The 21,574-nt window shown below is 43.4% G+C and overlaps 1 protein-coding gene across 1 annotated transcript in view; it reads right to left on the bottom strand.

Annotated features, from left to right (window-relative positions):
- BBS7 (Bardet-Biedl syndrome 7) overlaps positions 1-21,574 on the bottom strand; it is a 264,083-nt gene that overhangs the window by 116,219 nt on the left and 126,290 nt on the right. The gene's annotated exons all lie outside the window — the stretch shown is intronic.

The following is a 21,574-nucleotide window of genomic DNA, read 5'->3' as shown; positions in this document are numbered from 1 at the left end:
ATAAGTTCTGAGGCAGTGAGTGACTTGAGTAAGGAAAATAAATCCTTAGTAGGGTTTCTGGATGAATCTATCTTCTGTGCATAGTAATCCTGTTCTTCTCTTATATGCTTATGATACGCTTTCAAGGCATCTTTTAGACGGGCGTGGCTGGAGGTACTGTAACCCTTCCTCCCTTCACGTTCAAGCAGTTTAGATTGTTTTTTCAAAGAGGCAAGATGTTTGTTACACCAGGGTGTCTAAGTGACAGAGGAGCCATAGTATCAATGGTATTCGTCAGCCATGCCTCATACTTTTGTGTCGCATCCGTCATCTGACCTTCTGGTTCAATATTAGGTTTTGTGTCTGTCAAAACCACCATAAATGTTTCTGGTGTCACTCTGGCTCAATTCCTCGTAGGGACTGGAGGGGCAGAGGGATTAGCTGGGGGGCTACTGAGTGGGAGAGAGAAGGGGACCAAAAAATGTCCAGTTCAAGGTAGTCTAATGGAATCAAAGGGGTCATTTGAAAAAAATAGGATCAAATGTATGTCCCTTTTCATGCGTGGGACCCACCACTAACTGAGATAGTAGGAGGGTTTCCAGGTCTCTGATTAGGGATAGGGCTATCTGATAGTCCTCAGACTCTAGATTGAGATTTAGATCCCTAGGTACAATCAATTTTTTATGCCTCTGAGCCATTTGAGTAGAACATTCCCTAAACTTGGAGATGAAATTTGTTGCTGGCCCCGGGGGGCAATACTTTAAAAGGCCTGCTAGAGATTGATTGTTGGACAGGTTTATCAAGAACTGCCTCACTTCACTATCAGGAAGATGGTTCTTGTTTAGGGAGCAGTTCCAGATCAGTTTGAAAATCTCACAATGCCATTTCCAGGTGGCAAGGCATCAAGAATCTCAGGTCCAGAATATCCATCTAGCCAAGATTCAGATAGAAAAAGTGCCTCCAGGGGTTGTTCGCTAAGTACACTACAGATTTCTAATTTATGTTTAGGGAGGGAGCGACAGTTCGGCATTATACCTTTAAAGGATATGTTCTCGGAGTTTGAGCTCACATTCTGTTTAATGTCATTTGTCCTACTGGGAGCAATCGAGAAGGTGCAGTGGCTACATTGAGTCTACCTGTATGGTGCCCAAGCAGGCCTTTTGCATCGGAGGGCCATGTTCTTGAGAGTGTTAGAAGAAAATTGTCTCAGTTGGCAGTTGAACAGGCAGGAGGACTGGTGCAGATGGGCTTGCCTTTGGCGAGCCAGTGGCGCATCCGTGCCGCGCATCGGCCATGTTCTAGTAGCCCCTCAGAGGAGGCGTTGAGAATCCGGCCAATCGGGAGGGAGAGGAGTGAGTTAAGACCACAGAGGGCGGGCACCTCCCGGATGCCAGGAGAGCAAGCCCCCAGAAGACAGAGCTCGTCAAGACCGGTATGGCAGAGAAATAGGGGTTAAGAGGAGGGGATCCAGGTACCTCCCAGCACAATACAGAAAAGTCAATTGAATATGTAAGGCCAGTATCACTATTACAGTCAAAGTCAAAATATCTTTATTCGGCTCTTTAAAAGCCATACAAAGAAGCGACCAATAAAATACATTACATACAAGATTTACCAAAAAATGCACATGATACAAAAGTCAGATACTGTTTTAAAAATTATTAATCACTATTACTATGTAACCTCCTCCCTATCGACTGGTCTGACCATCACCTCATTTTGTTCAAGATCGAATCCATTCCCTTCCTCCGCACCGCCAAAAATTGCAAACCTGTGAAATTGACTAGAAATCTTAATCAAATCTCCCCTGGTGAACTTGAGTCCAAACTCCAAGCAAACTCTAAGCACAATTTCTTCTCACCCCTCCATCCTAAGATGCTAACGAGCTCACTGAGCTTTTCAATAAAACCGTCACAGATGCCGTAGACCTAATAGCCACTCCCAAACTAAAAAAACAAAAAACCTTTCCATCCAAATCTTGGTTTAACTCGGATCTCAATAACGAAAGACGCGCACTCAGACTGACGGAAAGAACTTGGAGACAACACCCCTCCTCCTCACATCTAGCCCTCCTCCGAGCCGCGAGATCTACTTACAAGAAACATATTTTTAATGAAAAGGCTACCTTCTCCTGAACACAACTCGATCGTGCCAAAAATAAACCCAGAGAACTGTTTAACATGGTACGAAATCAAACATCCTCAACCACCTCTTATGCTGACTGCCTCAACTGGTTTCTTTAGTTAGTTTCTGGTATACTTTATCTAATTGCAGATTCCTCACCTTGTGAACAATCCCTAGGCACAAGACTGGATCTGGAAACTTCAAAGCAGTACCCCATGAAGGTAGGTGGCATCATGCAGCTTCGCATCAATATTGTTTCGCCTGCAAGTGATGAGCAGCAGAATGACCAGTGTGCAGATCTCTAAATTTGGTCATTTTTAGTTTGGAAAAGGAGTCCAGTTCACAGAACAGGGATGTAGGGGGGTCGTTAGATAGAGAGCCCACCAGAAAGGTTGTTACAAAAGGTAACTTGTTCTTCTGATGGATGCTTCTAACTGAAGATTCCATACCTGTACAATATATACCAAAGGAGTACCTCCACAGGTGCTGGGTTTGTGAACTGGCTCAGACCAAACAGTCCCACAGGGCGAAGCAAGCCAAATGTTCCACTCGATGGGCCTGACTGATGAGACAGTTGTGCTTCATGAACGTGTACACAGACATCCACTTAGCTGTCTGATAAATATCCAGGACAGGCAGTACACGTGCCAGCACAGCGGTCGCAGTCTTTGCTTTGGTGGAATGAGCATGTTAGCCTTCTAGAGGCTGCTTCTTTGCCAGTGCTTTGGAGATCTTTTTTAGAGAACAAACACTCCATCTGCAGATGGTCTGCTTCTGTACTGACTTGCCCTTTGTTGGCCCAGAGCACACCCAAAAAGAACTAATGGTCGACCCAATATTCTTTTTTTATTTTGCAATCTATATAAAAACTTAACGACTTCTTAGGGTCCAAACGATGGAGTTTCTCTTCCTCCTTAGAGGGATGAGGTGGAACAAAGAATACCAGGATGGAGACAGCCTGCCCGAAAAGAAATCAAATTGCCACTTTCGGCAGAAAGGAAGCTTGGGTACTCAACACAAATTTATCTGGGAAGATTGTTGTTTAAGCTGGGTTGACAGGGATGGAGATGAGAACAATGGTTTTCAATGGCAAATGTATTAATGGACAACTGTGCAGCAGGTCAAAAGTGCAGCATATCAAAAACGTGAGAACTAAATTCAAGTCCCACTGTGACATCATAAAGAGTTTTGGTGGAAACAAATGTTGCAAACATTTCAAAAATCTCATCACTAAAGCGGATTTAAATAATGAAGGGTGATCCGGTAACCATAAAAATGCAGAAAGATCCAACAAATAGCCTTTAACCAGGAGCGGCACCTCCATTAGGGCGATGGAGCATCGCCCCACTGCTTTCTCACAGTACGAGAAGTTGAAACATAAAATGGTAAAACTACCATTTTATGTTTCTTCTTCTGCTTCTCGCACTGCGAGAAAGCCGAAGTGTATGCCTGGTTGGGGGCGGACAGGTGGGCGGGTTGGGGAGCAGTGGCTTGCCCAATGTTGTGGGCCCTGACTGTTTAGTCGGCCCTCGGGCCAACCTAACCAGTCATGCACACTGTCCCTTTTCTCCATGTAGGCTGCAACAAATCTAGTCCACCGACAGGCGTACAGGGATTATGTAGAGGTACCACTTACCGCTAAGATGACGCCAACGATCTAAGGAAGAAGGTAAAACACAGCCAGCTTACGCCACTCAATTGCTATGCATGGAGATGCAGAATGTGGAGACCTTCGTGCAATGACCTGCCCTGCTGCTGTGGAAGAAGAGTTTCCCGAACCTGCAGCTTTAAAGGGGGACATATGCTCATTCACAGGAATTCTGAGTACCAGTTCCGGTTATCACACTCTCCTGCCCCAATCCGGTGCTACAAGGATGATTTGGGGCAAGTTGTACCCGATTTTCTTCAGAATTTGGGGCAGGAGAGGCAGCACCAGGAAGGCATACAAGAGACCACTTTAGAGAGAAAGCCTCTCCTACAGAAAAACCCTTTGGGGACTCCAATGCGCAAAAGATTGTTGATGGCAGACACCCCTCAGGTGCAACTGCCATTTGTGGACAGCTATACGCTGGTGGGTGAGTTCTTCCACCTGGGCATTTAGAGATCCCACCAGGTTGTTCACCAACAGAGAAAGTAACTGGTGGTCCAGTTACTTCCAGGGGCATGGAGCTTTCTAGCACAGGCCTAAAGATGCCTGCCCTGCTTCTTGCAGTCCCACATGGCAATGGTGTTGTCCATGAGCACCTGCACCAGCTTTCCTCTGATGGTGGACAGGATGGACTTCAATACCAAGCAAATCACCCTCACTACAACAAAATGATATGGAGACCAGAAGCCTCTGATCTCCACCTCTACCAGATGGATAGGTTACACTGACCCAATCACCATCCAGCAGCTACAACACCAGATCTTTTCCACTCTCCTCTGAAATTTGGAAACATTCCAACAGGTTCCCCTGGTGCTGGGCCCTCTGAACCTTCAGGGCCCACTGCAGAGCCTGCATATGCCATCTGGTATATTTCACCAACAGGATGTAGAAGGTCAACAATACCAGCAGCATCCGAGTCATCCATACTGAGATCCAGGACAGAGGCTGAAACACTGGGATCATATTCCAAATCTACTGGACTCTGCACTTCGGGGATAGTCACAAAACTGTCCCATATCCAGAATGACTTTCATGAAAGAAAGCGTCTGTGAAGGAGTTGTGTGTGACTTTGGCTAGTTGATATTGAACACCAACTACATTAGTAAGTTTGCAGTCATCTGGATGTGGTTGACGACTGCCTGGGGCAGCCCGCCTTCAACAGCCAGTCGTTCAGGTAGGGGAAGACTGGTTCCCCCAACCTTCAAAGGCGTGCTGTGACCACTGCTATCACTTGAACACAAGTAGGTCACTGATGAGGTCAAAAGGGAGCGCTGTGAACTGAAAGTTCTCCTTGTCCAATTTGAACTGCAGATAGCGCCTGTGGGCCAGCAGGATGGGGATTATGAAAATAGGCCTTTTGGGCCACTGTGTCCCAAAGGGCCTGTGAGTAGTGACCTAAGAGGCGGATGACTGAACTATGAGCAAGGCTTACAGAACAGAGCATTTTTTCCAAACATTTCAATGTGTTCTGAATTGCGATCAAGTGGTGTGGTGGGAAAGGCATTAGGATTAGCCTTACTTGTGGATGTCTTTACCACCAAGTTCTTGTAAGGTGCTTTGGAAGAAAGTCGGGGTTGTCAGGTTCTAGTCTATGGTGATGAGAGATTCCTGTTACTAGAGGTCTAGAGGCAAAAGAACATGGCTTTGCCCAAGCACTTAAAAATGTATGCCGGCATCGTTGAAGAGTAAGAGGTTCTGTGTACGTGCCTGACTGGTTAGAGAACATCTGTTAGGATATTTGTAATTTGCCATTAGTCTTCACCTCCATGGTGGGTAGTTACACATCCAGTACCTCTGCTGCCTTCCTAATCACAACAGTGAAAGAGGTGCTTTTTTGCATGACATGGTGGAGAGAGGAACCAGGTCAGTGTCTGGGGAGATGTCTAGGCCATTGTACTCAGTATTTCGAGGGATAAATCCCCTTCATGAAAATTATCATTGTCTAAGTCCATGGCAAAGATATTGTGCAATACCTGGGCTCTGCATATATGCAAAAGGAACCAGTGTGGGGGTTGAGCCAGGACCAAAGTCAGCAGCAGGACCCGTGCAGAACCCGAAACAGGTTTAGAAGGCACAGACTGCGCAGAGGGTGGACCTACCAGTGGACGTCGGACTGGAGTTCCTCGTGGATCTCTGGGGCCCCAAGGGGTGCCAGAGGAACCAGTAAAGTGAGGAATATATGCAGCATGGCCTCATGGAAGGTCTGAACCTGCTGCAGCATTGCCAATGGACCCAGATATACAGGGTGCATCAGGATCAAGTTCGAAATCAGCTCCAATACAGATTGAGAGTGGGACCAGGAAGCACATTAATGTCCTTGCACCTCTGGAATTCATGAATGGCGGGGAGGCAGAGTCCCTCTTAGACTTCTTGGCTTATAAAAGTGCGTGTCCTACGTCGTCCTTACGCTACTCATTTATGAGTTTAAAAGGAACAAAACTCCTGTGTATGCCCCATGCTTATGCCTAACGATTCAAGCAACGTTTCCCTCACCCCGCTTCCCTCCGTACCAGAGTTTTGTTCCTTTTAAACTCATAAATGAGTAGTGTAAGGACGACGTAGGACACGCACGTTTATAAGCCTCAACAAGCTTTCACAACCCCTTAGAACAGCAGTAACTTTTTGAGTAAACGCGGGTGTAGAAGGGGAGTTTCTGAACGTAAACTGAAGGGTTGGAGGATGAATATGTCCAAGGGAGGAAAAGAGACTGGTACCATCTGGAAAGTGTCAGCAGTAGCATTAGGACGGAAAGTGATAGTTGGAGACAGATAAGGCAGAGGAATGGGTGTGCGAGGGACATGGTATAAGGGGAGAGATGCAATGCATGAATAAGCTATGCTGAAAAAAGTGCAGTATTGATGAATTTTAATTGCAACTATGCATGTACTTAAGAATAATAGTGCTAATGTTGATTTTGTTATTATTAATTGTAGTGACCCCCGGAGAAGGGCACGGAGTGGCCCGAAATGCATTGGGTTTTTAAAGGGAAATAAAGACTGCTTGTGATGAACAACGCATTACTCATATTCTTTTAAGAGGCCCGGATCGGCACAATCAGAATATTAGAAAACTGGAAATTGGCACTAGAATCGATTTCTGTGGATTTGGATAAAAATGTGATGAAAATGTTTAAATGAGAAGCTGAAAATATGGTGAAAAATATGGAATAGTACTGACAAATGGTTAAAGAACCTTCAAATACATATGCACGCCAAGGGCGGCATGATGCTGTGCGATTGCTTTCATGGGGCTAGACGCAGCCCCATCCCTAAATAGTTCAAAAGGAACACATTGAGCATCCATTGAACTGAGCCCAGGATAAATTCAAGTTAATGCTTTGAGGGAAGGCACAGATTTCTCATGTCAGGGCTACTGATATGCTAACTCCAAGCTGAGGGGCAAGCCAGGTGACGTGGTTTGTGGTGATGATTGGCATCTACTACTGGAGTTGTCACACAAAAGGGATTGATTTAAATGGAGATTATCTGGGACAAAGAAACACTGCAGGCTCGGGGACGGGGATCTTCCTGGAGCGACTACCACTTTGAGGGTTAAGTTGGGATGCTGAGGGTTGGTTAGGCACCGCTGGGTTGGGCACACAAGGCCGTGGGGCGTCGGATTTTCTTACCTGCTCTGGTCGCGGTAGGGGGGTCCTCTGGATTGAGCCTGCAGGAGTCGTCTGGAGGTTTGAGGCAGGTCAGGGGTCGCTGAATCTCGGGTCAGGATCGCCAGGGGGACCTCCTTGTGGTATTTTTCCTCTCGAGCTTTGGCCGGGTTCGGCGGGTGCAGAGTGGGCTTTATTCGCGGTTCCTGGCTGGCACCAGAAGCTGCAGTTTTAACACCTCCAGTGTTCACGGGAGAAACAGTCTTCAAAGTTAAGGCAGGCAGGTCCTCCAGGGTTTTTTGAGGTTGCTGGCTACTGGACACGCTGGGGTTTCGCAGGAGCAGGTTAGAGGGGAGACTGGCCTGTAGGGCTGGAGCCAAGTCAGTGGGCTTCGTCCTCTTGTTAGCTCAGCCCCGTTTCTCGTCCTTCTTCTCTTCTTTTCTTGTAGTTCTGGATCTGAGGAAGGAAGGTTCAGGGTGCCCCCTAAATACTACATTTAGGGGTGTTACAGGTAGGTAAAGGGCAGGGACCAATGAGTCCCATCCTGGGGTGGGTACCAACCTATTCTGCCATTCTCCAGTGGGAGGGGCAGGAGCCTGTCCCTGGTTGGCTGGGTCCCCCCATCCTCAAGATGGCGGGGACTCGAGGTTGTGCTTCACCTCGCCTCCCCACCTTAGGGATGGAGTTGGCAGAGGTGGGCACACCTCTCTTCCTCACTTGTTTTTCTCGCTGGTTCTCCCGCGCAAAGTGGGGGTAGAACCTGTGGGGACCAGTTGCTGAAAGCAGCAAATGGTCTGGAGAGGCTCATAAAGGCGGCATATGACTTTGAAGCCTCTCCTTCGTGAACCCTGCCCATCCTGGGGAGAAGGCTTGGCACCTCGTCCAAGGATGTGCATGGTGTCAGGCCCCCAAGAGCAGCAAGCTCCCGACCCAGGGGTCCAGAAACATGGCTGGTGGTGGCAGCCTGGGCCGCCACACAGTCAGGTCACTAGGGGTTGGTCGAGTTTATGGGGGCATCTCTAAGATGCCCTCTGTGGTGCATTTTACATTAAATCCCACACTGGCATCCGTGTGGGTTTAATGTGCTGAGAAGTGTGATACCAAACTTCCCAGTCTTCAGTGTAGCCATTATGGTGCTGTGGAGTTCGTAATGACAAACTACCAGCACTGCACATAGAGTGCCCAGGAATGGACCTGGGTACTGTAGGGGTCAGGGCACATGTACTTGTACCCTCACCACTGGTATAGTGCACCCAGCTGGAGGGGTGACTGATGTATGCCAGGGCAGTGGTTTGTGGGCATGGCACACAGGAATGTGTGCCATGTCGACTCTTCACTTTGTTTTGCACCAAGACATGCAGCCTGCTAAGGCAGTGTGTGGGTGTCAGGGTACAGGGCCTCTAAGGGTGGCACAAAAAGTGCTGCAGCCCTTAGAGGCCTTCTCTGGTCACAGTGCCCTGGGTACCTATGGTACCATTTACCAGGGGCTGACATGTGGCCAGAGATGCCAATTGGGTTTAGGCTTCAATGCAGTTTTAGGGAAGGAACATAGGCCATGGGTACCAGATTAGCAGGAGCCCAGGGCACACGCAGTCAAAGAACATCAACAATTCAGCAAAAAGTGGGGGCATACCATGCAAGAAAGAGGGCACTTTCCTACAGACTGGCACCAGGTATATGTATTGACCGTCCAGGACACTCCAGGACCTGTGGGATTTACAGAATAAGGACTGCACTGCTGCTTGAGGACTGCCTTGCTGTCTGAGAAGGAATACTGGACCTGCTTACCTTCATCCCAGGTTAACCCAGAATGGCTTCAAGTGTCAGTTGGCTGACATCCTGTGTGAGTTACAGGGACACAAGAAGCTTCAGAGGCCTCCCTACTACTGCTGAGGTGACCTGCTGCAACTGAACCTGCATTAACTCTGCTGCCCTCTGCTGGAGAGAGGCTCTGATCTCCAAAAGGTGCGTCCCCATGTCCTGGACCCTTGGCTGGAATCAGAATGCACTTCCAAAGACAAGTTGAATATCTTGAAGTTTGGGCTCCTCACAACTGCGGACGGGCCAGTTCGTCCCAAGATTCTGTTGCTTGCAACGATTGCCAAAGCGAAACTTTGGTGAGACCGGCTCTTCTCGCTGCAGCGACCACCAGCGATGACCGGTAACACAAGTGATGCATTTTGTGCTACAGCCCGCAGTGACCACCAATGTAAATCTGAAGCAACAAGCGTCCACGACGCCGTACATGCTCTTCACACTATAGCAACAACAGCCTGTGACACTTCGCCTGCTCTTCACACTACACTGACTACTATCCCTGAAGCTCTAACTGAAACTTGCGGCTTCCTCCACCGCGAATGAACCTGTTCGCAGTGGACTGAAAAGATAACTTTTCAACAGGACTAACCTGGTCCCTGCATTCGAACTGCGCTCCATCTGGGTGCGCCTGAACTTGTGACCTTATGACCAGATGACAGCGAGTGGTGCTTTGTGCCTCTGGGTTCTATTTTTACTAAAACTATCAAATGTAATATCTCTGGGTCTAAAGATTGGATATTTGTCGTTCTGGTATAATTTTATTTACTCCAAATAACTCTATTTTTCTAAATCTGTTTGGTGTTTTTCTTGTGTTTTCACTTTATTACTGTTTGTGTGCCAGATAAATATTTTACACATTTCCTGTAAATTAAGCCCAACTGCTTTGGGGCAAGCTACTAGAACATACCAAAAAGGTACATTTAGTGACTTTTGTATTCCACCCAGTCAAATATTGTGGTTGTTCCCCGAGTAGGGTTTCCACCCCTCTCAACCAATAACCTAATTTCTTACACAAATCCAATTGAATTGCAAGCAAGCACTGTAATTGCGGCCAAATTATTACAAACTAATTATCAAAGGAGTTACTGTTTCAAGCAATAACTAGGTCCAACACCTAGAAATATAGAATAGGAATTGGATGACTGAAAGATATCTGTAGGCCCCTTACTAATGTACTGTATACAGTGGGGAAAATAGCACTTAAAAAGAACCAACAATACCACTACAGTGGCTCAAGTGGAGCCTGGTAACTGGTCACATTCAGATCACTCAAAATCCTCTACAAAGCGCAGTATGGACCCCCACATTCCGCTCTACAAACCACAACAAAGCCCTAGCCAGCACCTAGCAGTTATAAAGCGAAGACCTATCGAGAAAACTCAATCATTCCCTTTACACAGACTGCACCCATGTACAGTATGTCCAAACCACTGAATAGAGAGTAGAGCCTCTTTGCTTTTGTGAATATCTAAAAATGCACTGTTTCAAGAAAAACAGCCCACAAAGCCATATAGGCAATCACCCCATGAACAAACATGTGGATTTCAACAGTTTTTAGCAATATACAGATGCAAAAAAACAAGACACCTTTATTACAATCCTGAGGCCCTTCCGCTACAAGACTATGGAAACTAAGAGCCTGCAGGACAGGCTACTCCATCATAAATGTGAGGGAGAACCTGTCCACCAAACCCTCTATCAGTCCGCTTAATTAAGGGTAAGGCAGACTGTTGGTTTTTCAGCGGCAGTGCCCAAATTGGCTCCACTGTTGGAAAACCGACAGAGTAAGGGCACTCAACAATGGGTTCACTCTCATTCAGATGTAATATTGAAATAGATCCAAAGATAGAAAAGAAGTATGACAAAGAGACTACTAGCGAAGGGTGGAATACAAAAGGACTGATTTTCACACTGCCATGTGGCAGATGCCTCAATACAACAACTCCATTATTCCATTTAATATGTAATGACCAGTATGTTTACACCTACTTACTGGCATTGTTTTATCTGCTACCTGACAGGTCCGTTAGTAATAAGACAACAGCAAGTCTTAGAATGAGGCTGGTCTACATCCCAGCTGAGACACAAAGAGTAGGTGGTTAAGAAGAGCAGCAGAACAAAGCTAAGGACATAAGAATTGAGACATATATTTCAAAGAAGTAAGAAAATACAAGTTTTAAAGATAGTTTTAAAATATCATTTTCTCTGGGAAACCCGGAGAGATTGCAAAACACTCAGCATAAAGACAGTCTAAAACACAGAGGGCACAGTTCACAAATAATGCCACAAATCCAGGCCAGCAGTTTTTCGTCATTGAATGGGTGCAAATTTGTGACCATTAAGAATTCTCAAAGCTTACCAGAAGTACGCTTGTAAAGCTGCAACAGACACTTTTCTGCTGCCTGCTCAGTCTTTGTGGGAGTGCTTTTTGACCTTTCCGTAATCCAACTAGCACTTAATCTCAGCCATGTCGCTCCACAACATAAATACTTGTGCCTGAACTCACTCTCACTGTGGTATAAGATGCCTGATGAGAAAAAGGCCCTCAGAGGCGATATAAAGACCTATATAGAAGAAACGAATTGCTCCTTCTCATCAACAAAGACACTGTGGGCAGCGGGAAAAGACTTACTGAGATGTATGACAATGAGGGCTACAGCTCTGTCTAAAAAGACAAAAGGCAGAGCAGGAAAGATTGGAGAACTCCATTGGAGAACTGACCAGAGCATTTGCCAAACTTCCCTACATACAAACATGCCTAGCCTAGAAAGGGAAAAGTATGCGCCCAATTGTCTTTATTTACTTCCAGAGCGGAGTAAGCACCCTGGCAACATTATGAACAAGGGGAAAAGGTCCTGTTCACTCCTTGCATCACAACTACAACAGCGAATCATAGGCATTTGTGGCAATCTACAATCACCTTGGAGATCTATCCACATGACCATTAAATTCTGTATGAGTATTCACTTTCTTCTTCAAAGATCTGTACATTTCTGAAGAGGCAGACAATGGAATGGGGAAAAACGCTTCACAGCCTATCTTAATTTACTCTACAATTTAACTCAGGTAAGACTCTACTGGAAGCTGAAATTATTGTGGATGACTTCTCTGGAGTGATCTCTCATTTTCGTACAAAAATCTCTAGGAAAAGCTGAATTCCTTATGAAATTGTACACAATCAGCAAGACAATTACACCTTCAGTGTTGCATGCTGCTACAAGGAAGCTGGGACTATGGGATGGCTCGATATCCATTTCCAACAATGCACTAATCTCATTGATCCCCCAGCCCAGAAAGGAGGCAGTGGTGTGCCACCCTAGTCAACAATCACACAGATTAACGTGGCTATCAAGATCCTGATCAACATACTTCCAAACAGACTGCGACAACTGATACTCAGCATCATAAATGAAGCACAGAAGGGTTCTGTGCCAGGATGGTCGGTAAAAAAAACACTTGGAAACTTGTTCACACCTTCTTTGGCTCACCCTAGAATCCCTGCATGAGGAAAAGGTTTTTCACCACATTGAGTGGGACTAACTGTCAAGAACCATTAAGGGGGCTGGGCAAGATCAAGACTTTATATGCAAATGAAGAAGGCAGTACATCAAAAGTCTTCAAACTTTTTTATGCCGATACCCCCTAGTCAAGCTTTTTTAGGTGCAAGGACCCCCTTCTGATAAATTTTTCTAGAATCTGGTACTCCGCATCATCGACAGCCATAAACACCCCCTATTTCCACAGCAAATAATTTCTACGGTTATGAAATGATATTAAACAGTGTTCAGCAAACCAAAGGTCAGTGAGCTTGGGAGTGTAGTCAAAGGTGTAGCTAAAAACAAAGGGTCTCATTTATGAGAAATTGGCGTAGGGCAACGCCTTAAGTCCTCTTGCTACACTGCCCTATGCCAATGTGAAAAGGCAGGAGTGCACAGTATTTCTGAAATATGGTGCTTTCCTGTCCTTTTCTTTTGCGTTGGTGCACAAATTGATGCATAGCACCAACACAGGCAGGATTGTTTTTGTACAGCAAGGGGCACCTTCCTTCACAAAAACAATCCCAAGAGGTGTTTTCCTCTTTCTAAGTGAACTGCAGAATGCAGCACACATGGAAAGAGGAAAAAACAAAGAGAAATTAAAACATTTCTCCTAGTTTCGCCTCCACTGGGGAGGCATCCATTTTTGGAGCTGCCCCAAGTTTACGTGATTTTGGAAATATAGGGCAAAATCAAAATCCATGGGTGTAGAGTGGGAACCCCATGCAAGCTCATGGATCACCACCTTAAAGCAGAGTAAGGCAACGCAGTGACTTGTGCTGCTATGTCTTACTAAATATCTATGAGGCCATGCAAAGCCGTGCAGGGTGACTTTGCACCACCTCATAGGTATGGTTGAGATGCTTGCGCCACATGAGCGTCCAAAAAAGTGATGCTCTGGCGATGCAAGCCCCTCATAAATAAGCTCCAAAATATTCTGTACGGTTTTAGGTCTTTCACCATCAGGTATCTACATATAAAATAATGGGCAGCGTAAATGAAAAATAACTTTAAAAAGTTGTTACTCAGTGGGAAATGCACTGTAGTACATTATGAAACCTCTATTAGTTAATGGTCTGCAGAGGTCTGTCTGTGTGTGACATTACACCAGATTCACGGAAAGGAATACTAGATAGACACCTGGGGAGTTGAGAGGTGTTAACATAAATATGAAGAATGGAGGGTCTTAATGCGCTCTCTGTCTGCTTATTTTCCCATACAGTTGTAACTAAGTATCCACAATTTTATATTGGTCCGCACTACAGTGTAAGATTGAACAAAACGAGTGACTGCATCGTCAGACTATTCACACGGTGCGCTGGAGGTAATTACGGCCATTCCTCACGCTATCCATATAGAATTAGTTAAGTGATATACAAATAAATAATTTAGTGTGATCCTTGCTTTACAGAGCAGCCGGGTCACGTTTATTCAGAATCCCGTGTGGACAAACGAGCAGATTAGGATAACTTTCCTTCCCGCTTGAAACAACAAGAACCTTAAAAACTGTGGAAAATCAAAGAGCTTTTGAGGTGAGGAAATGTTAGCATAGCACCTAGTACAAAATACAATCAGCATGGATAGGGTATAACAACATCAAACTGTTTATCCATCTCTTTAGATTTATCAAAGTCTCTGCACAATTTCATGGATACAAACCAGAGAGCTTCTATTGCATATAATACAGGTATATACCCTCGCCCATTGAGTAACATTCTCCAGCCGGATGGTGGAATGGAGGGAGGGATAAAGGGTCCCCTCAGATAGCAGTCCAGATGGGGTGTTCATCACCAAATTTGAAAACACCAAGGGCAAATCTCGATGGGGGGGATTAATTCATTTGAAACTGAATGTATATGGGTAGATTTCACTTGTGTTGAAAGTGTACAAAATTAATAAGACTCATGCCACAATGTATAGATGTAGTGTAATTGGGATTGTGATCTAAACATTCTATATCTTTATAGGGAATGAAAGTATAATTCTCCTTGGAGACAGAATAGAGTGATTGTCTTGAAAAAGATGGTGTAATCAAGAAAGAACCATCGAAACGCGTCGACGCAACGTACAGTACAATCCTCCAAACAATACTATTGTTTCTTAATACAAATTACTTGAATGTATAAGAAACAGTGTCTTAGAGAGGAGTTTGGATGTACGAATAGTAATTGATAAATCCTATGTCATACAGTTTGTTTTTGTCTGTCCCGATTATGCTGGTCATGATGATGTCTTATGAATTTTTGTAAAAAAAAATTGGGATATTGTCATTATTTGTACTGTCTGATTTTATAACTTTATATTTGATTATTGTGTAAACATGATGTTTTTTATTGTTGAATAAAGACATTTTAATAAATGAAATGTTTTTTGATAAATGTCAAATTTTTCTTGCGCTGAGTAATTACAAAATGTGGGTCTAGGGAATACATGTTTTTATCATTGTAACCAGGGAGCCACAGAATTAAATCTCGATTGGTGCAGTGGAGAATAGTGATGTGTATTGTTAGTGCTACGAGGTCATAGGCTGTGACAGAAAGCACTGAATATGTAAGTGATAATTTTACACTTGCATTATACACAGTGAAAGATAGAATGTGTGCAAAATGTGCAAATAGTTTTACTATAAAATGGTGTCCCAAAATGTAGATTTAGTAATACCAGAGCGTAAGTAATGCAATTTTTTTTATTTAACTTAAATGTCCCTTTAACACTAAAGGCTGTAAATACACTTAAAATTAAAAGCAAGCCCCCCCCCCCAACCCAGTTGTCAACTCTTTGCACTTCCACTCAAAAAACACAAATCTTTGCCATCACAAAGCTTGGAGTGATTTGATGCATTAAAGCCAGAACCGCTCCCAAGCATCCTTTACACATTAACTGATTGACACATTTGCATTTCATTCAGGCAAACAGCTGATAACAGTATAAATTAGCCGTCCCAGGACGGCTGTCTTTTTCCAAAAGGAAAGCAAATGAAGCTGGGGAAGGCGCGACCTACTCCCCAGGACTCCACGCCCCCCCTGGGGGTCGCGCCCCACAGACTGAAGACCTCTGCTGTACATGAATACAAGAGCTCAAGTGAACTGTGGGGGCTGTTGACAGACTTGTTTTAAATAGGGAGACACCCGACAGGGCTGCACCTCTTTTCTCCCATGTGTCAAAACCACAGAAGGAGGATCTACTTTCCATGTTGTTCCATATTTCCCTTTGTGGATCCCTGGACTTTTGCCAGTTCTGCTCACTAAGGGAGGTACCATTCTGAAGACTGCGGCTAGGTTTTACTCATGTTACCTGTTACGCCCTTATCTAGGTTTTGCGTATCTGCTTTCCTGTTGCAGCCACCCTTTTTTATGATATTCGCCACCTTAGTGGAAGCCCAGCAATTCCTTCACCTGTCTCAGTCAGGTTTTAGAGCTGGGCACAGTACAAAGTCTGCTCTCCTTGGAGTCACGGAAAATCTAAAACGACTCTTGGCTGAGAGCGAAACTACCACACTGATTTTATTAGATCTCAGCGCGGCCTCCGATACTGTGTCCCAATACACTTTGGTGGAACGACTGGTGACATGGTGGATTACTTCCTTCCAGAAAAATAGGTCAGTTCAACTTTTTTCATAAGACGTGAGTTTCAGGGATTTGTGCCTTGACCAGTAGAATCCTCTAGGGCTCAACTTTGAGTATTATTGTGTTTAACCTGTGTGTTCGCCCTCTCGCAAGCGTGGTGGAGAGCTGGGGTCTAACCCTGTACTCCTATGCAGACAACACGAAAAATTATCTTTTCCTTGCCGTCTGCATAGAGGTAAAAACCCAGATGCCCTCAATCTAAGTCTAAGAAGAGTGGCTACTTAGATGTACAGTAACTCGCTTAAATTTAATGTCGACAAGACTGAGATTGTGGTCCTTGGCAAGAATCTACAGCTCTGGGGTCTACAACATTGGACTGAGTCCATGGGATTCTTCCAGTACTATCCCCAAAAGTAAAAATCCTGGGTTTTGGCTGGATGAAAACCTCTCTTTGCGACCCCAAGTGGCTAAAGTGGCCTCCACCTGTTTTGCCCTGATGAGGAGTTTGAGGAAGATTATTTGCACTATTTCCCACTCAGCACGAAGAACACTGATCCAGGCCTTAATACTATCACAAGTAGATTATGGTATTATTCTCTATTTGGGTATTGACAAGGCCTCTATTCGCCGCCTGCAGGTTGTACAGAATTCAGCGGCGAGACTCTTGTATCGGCTCCCATAGCATGCCCGGTCTTCGTCTCTCCTTCGTGAGCTGCACTGGCTCACAATTGAAAAAATAATTCAATTTAAAGCCCTATGTTTTATATTACAGGCTAGAGCTGGACTAGGACCTCGCTATATCAAGGATCTGGTGGCACCTTATCAGCCCAGACGGACATTGAGATCATGTCATCAGGCTTTATGTCTTGTGCCCAGAACTTTGGAATGCTCTCCTGGAATCTTTAAGGCACTGCACGTCTCTGCAATATTTTGGCAAGAACCTCATGACCTGGTTATTCTAATTTTCCAGTTAGACATTTCTACCTTTGCTTAGTGCCTGGAAAACCACTGGGTAGCCATGCGCGTTATAAAGTGGAAATAATATTAACAATAATAATATTGTGATACCAGGGACCTTAGTAGTTACTTTGGACCTTCATTTCATAACCCTGTTGCACAATACACTTTTATGAAACTTGGGATTTAACTAGCTATTTTGGGTCTTCCCCTCCAGTTTCGCAAAGCGCCCATCTCCATTTACCTTTAAGACCCCACTACTTGGTCCCAGATGTCTCCTGCTTAATTATGGGATCACATTTTCTGTGATTCAATCCCCTTGACCCTCACGTGTTGATTAGTATGCCTGGTGTACTTACTTATACTTAAAGGTTCCATCCCTTGAATTCCGTTTCTCTTATCTGTATGCAGAGTTAAAGTGACATGTACTTCTTCGTGTGCTCAGTCAAATCTACTAGTCATGATGATGACCTGGGAAATTGCACAAAAGTCAAAACACTGTTGACACTGATATGGCTACAAAGACATTTTAAATACTAATGCTATTATCCTGTGAATCACATGAACTATAACAAATGCTCTGCACACTATGGGCCCGATACACAAAGGTAAAGTTAGACCAAAAGTCTAACTGAGGCCTAAACTCTAACTTTACTGCTTTTCAGCATTCACAAAAGAAAGTTACTACTAGTAACTTTACTGTATTAGTAGTTAGTTTACTAGAAGCAAAGTTACTAGCAGTAACTTACCCTTGTGAATACCAAAAAGTAGTAAAGTTAGACTTTTGGTATAACTTCATCTTTGTGAATCGGGCCCTACATGCCTATATTCTGTCACCGTAAATGTTACTTTTTTATTTAGTTTGAGGGCTTATTCCCTCACTGCGAGCACACTGTGTCTACTTTTCCATACTGAGCATATATCTGTAATATGATTTATTAATGTATCTATGCCACACAAGGACAAGGAGTCCTATGACTTGGAGCAAAATCATCACAATTGGTCTAGTTTTACACCTGCACCCAGCCCACCTCTTTACAGGTTCAGGTTGAACAAACTCTTTTAGAGAATGCGACAGTGCTTGAGATACTCTATTACATTAGGCCCAAAGACCATACACTGCTCAATCCAATTATTCAATGTGGCCTTCGGGTGTGGAAGAGAATTAACTAAAAAAACTGAAAGAGATCCCTTGGAACATGCCTCCTCCACCCCTTTTTGCGGCAATACTGGGCCCCTGATCAGTGAATGCAAGTTAAGATGGGAAGTTTGGTCCGCAGAAGAAACAAACAACTTAGAACACCTGAATACTGAAAAAGAAATCAAGTTATTTTGCGAACTATGTTCTTAGCATATTGTGGGTTCTGACCAGCACTGGAAATGCATACAATATCTCATTGCTTAAGAAAAAAAACTGGGACACTGTTGATCATGCTTACTACCTCCCCAATACTGACATATATCCAGACAGTGAGTCAACACTGAGGGGTGGTTTCTAGACTATGCCAAACCATTATACTCCACTTACTCTCCACAACGATAGAGCACAACATATGTCATCACTAGCAACATAATGTACCCATGCCTACACCAAAGAAAAAAGTCTAAACTCTTAGAACAAAAGACAAAGGAATGAGAGAGGAAGGCTTCAAATCAGTTCCTTAAAAAAAGACAACTGCAGAATTGGCGATGGATTTAATTTTTATTTTAAGAGAAACTCAACTGCAATGTGTCTTGTGGTAGATACCCCAAAAAGGTTTTCCAGCTTGGAAACTATTGAACGTAAAACATGATGGGAAATTGCTTCTCAGATAGCAAATATCCAGTGGCTGAATTGCCAACCCATTACTTGCTCTCAAATATTCTGCAGTCTGGCACCATATCGCCATCTTGATAAGGATCTATTTTTAATCTGATACATAAAAAGGAAAAGAAAAGTGACCCACACCACCTACAGGCTCACAGCTCTATTAGACTGTGATGGTAAGATCTTTGCAAAATATCTTCGTCAAAAAATACTTGCCTGGGCTACAGAGAAGACAGTAATACCTTTCCAGAAGATAGGGTTTTGGCCTGGATGCCCTACCATTAATAACAAAACTGCCTTGACCTGGTTAGCCCAGAATACCATAGAGAAGCAGCGCTCACTGTTTAATAAATAAATTACAGTACAGCATTCAACATAGTCATCTGTTCTCTCATATGGGCCAAGCTGCAAAACTGAGCTATCAATTATTCACTTCTTCATTTTATAAAGGCCGTGCATGAAGAGACATGGTCACAAATCAAACTATCAGATTAAAATTGTATTTCACCTAAAATCTACATGCAAAATGGATTAAAAGAGGGTCGTCTATTCGTTCCTCTTTTCTTTTCTTTTTACATCTCTGATCTGCATATATATTTGAATCGTGCTGATGGTATACCACTAAAACTAGGGAAACAACCTATAACACATCTAGCATACACATATGACCTGGTCATTTTTCCATCGACAGCTAAAGGTCTTGTATATCAATAATCATGTCTTTATTATTTGAACACAAAGACCTCTTTTGGTTAATTAATCTAAATCAAAAGTAATGTGTTTTGGGAAAAGTAATAAGCAAAAAACACGGAAAACTGGCACTGTACTAATTGAAAAAGTAGGGCGTTATGATTATCTTGGAGTATCCATAGATGACAAACTAAAATGGAATGTCGAGCATACAAGCAAAGAAGCAAACAATAGGAATTATATCTACCTCCACCAAAAGGTTTTCAAGGATATATGGAGGAAGGGCCACTGATCAGTATTCAACGCAAAAAATAATACCTTCACTACTGTATTGTTCACCCGTTTTCAACTCAAAAAACAATACTAGACATGAATCTAATCCATATGCAAGCGACAATATCCCTGTTTAATCTATGGTCTGCAACCCCTCAAAGCAGGACACATCTAGAAGGGACCATTCTATCATTATGGCCTATCCATATGCCAGCAACAATAAACATCATTTGTGACTCTGTCAGGGCTAATAATGACACACTTAAGTGGCTCATGATTGAAGACTGAAATATAAACATTGATATGAAGTGGGGAGCTGAATCTTTTGATACCAAAGAAATCAGTTGTGGCACAGAACTTCCTCCAACCTAATATCCTAAGTGGGATGCCCAAAGTTATTCGGAAGAGACAAAGAAAACCTTGTTGGATAACTGTCATGAGGAACACTTTCAAGCATCACTGAACATATAGATTTGGATCTAGACTGTTATATAATTGCAAAAAACCATATATCAGCTTAAATTTGGAAGGTCATTAAAAATGATTTTTTAAATGACTGTACATTCTAATTGGTGACTTTGAAGATCGAGGAACACATGTTGTGTAGGATGCTTGGGATGGAGGCTGTGCGGCTATAAGGATGAGTCAATAGGTCACATTATTTGTCTGTGCACAACCCTCTGGATATCTGGAAGGAGTATCTATACGAACACTTCTGAGCCCTCTCGATTAGGACAAAAGTAGAGACTGTTAAATTGTCTTTCAATGCACACAGTATTCTTTTATTAGTAATCTTATACATTTTTATTGATCAAGCCTACTTTCATCTCAAACATGTCAGCAAGAGACAGTAGTTTTAAGATATTTATTGTCCTAATGTTTTTAACTATTATTTTTATCACAGAATTGAAATGAATGTCCTATAAAGGGGGAATGTCTTATTAAGGGGTTTATCCGTTTTTACACTTTTAGGTCTTATTGTAATTAGTTATTTATACAATAAATTCACTTCTTACTCCGTCTTGATAAGTAGTTGATTTAAAGTGGAAACTATATACTTCATACAGTAAATAAGATAAACATTTGATTTTATCATTTGGATATCCAGTGCGATATTGCATCCTATTCAGCGCCTTGAGACCCTCGCGGGATATCCAGGGTCATAACACATCATATCATATCATATCATATCATATTCAGCGCGTTGAGACCCTCACGGGTGAGTAGTGCGCTCTAAAAATCCCTGCTTGATTGATTAGTATCTGGACATCAATTCCACCAATAGTAGTCGGCAATGCTGCAGCTTCAGAGCAGGAGAAATCTGAGAACATTCTATATATTTGAGACATCAACATTACAATTAAGGACAAAGGAATGGGTAGCAAATACCACCAAAAACTTCTAATTAGACATCTATTCTTACTCAAATTGTCACAACAATGTAAATGTATTCATCAAGAGGTAATTTACAGTACAGAGTATTTTACAATTAGAATCGGTAACAGAAGTTCAAAATAAATAATTTCAAATTCAAAGCTCTTAGAGTCACATTTCCTATGTAAAAACCTATAG

The sequence above is a fragment of the Lissotriton vulgaris genome, chromosome 3_1 (genome assembly GCF_964263255.1).
Source record: "Lissotriton vulgaris chromosome 3_1, aLisVul1.2, whole genome shotgun sequence".
Classification (NCBI taxonomy): Eukaryota; Metazoa; Chordata; class Amphibia; order Caudata; family Salamandridae; genus Lissotriton; species Lissotriton vulgaris.
This window is presented reverse-complemented; position numbering and strand designations above follow the sequence as displayed.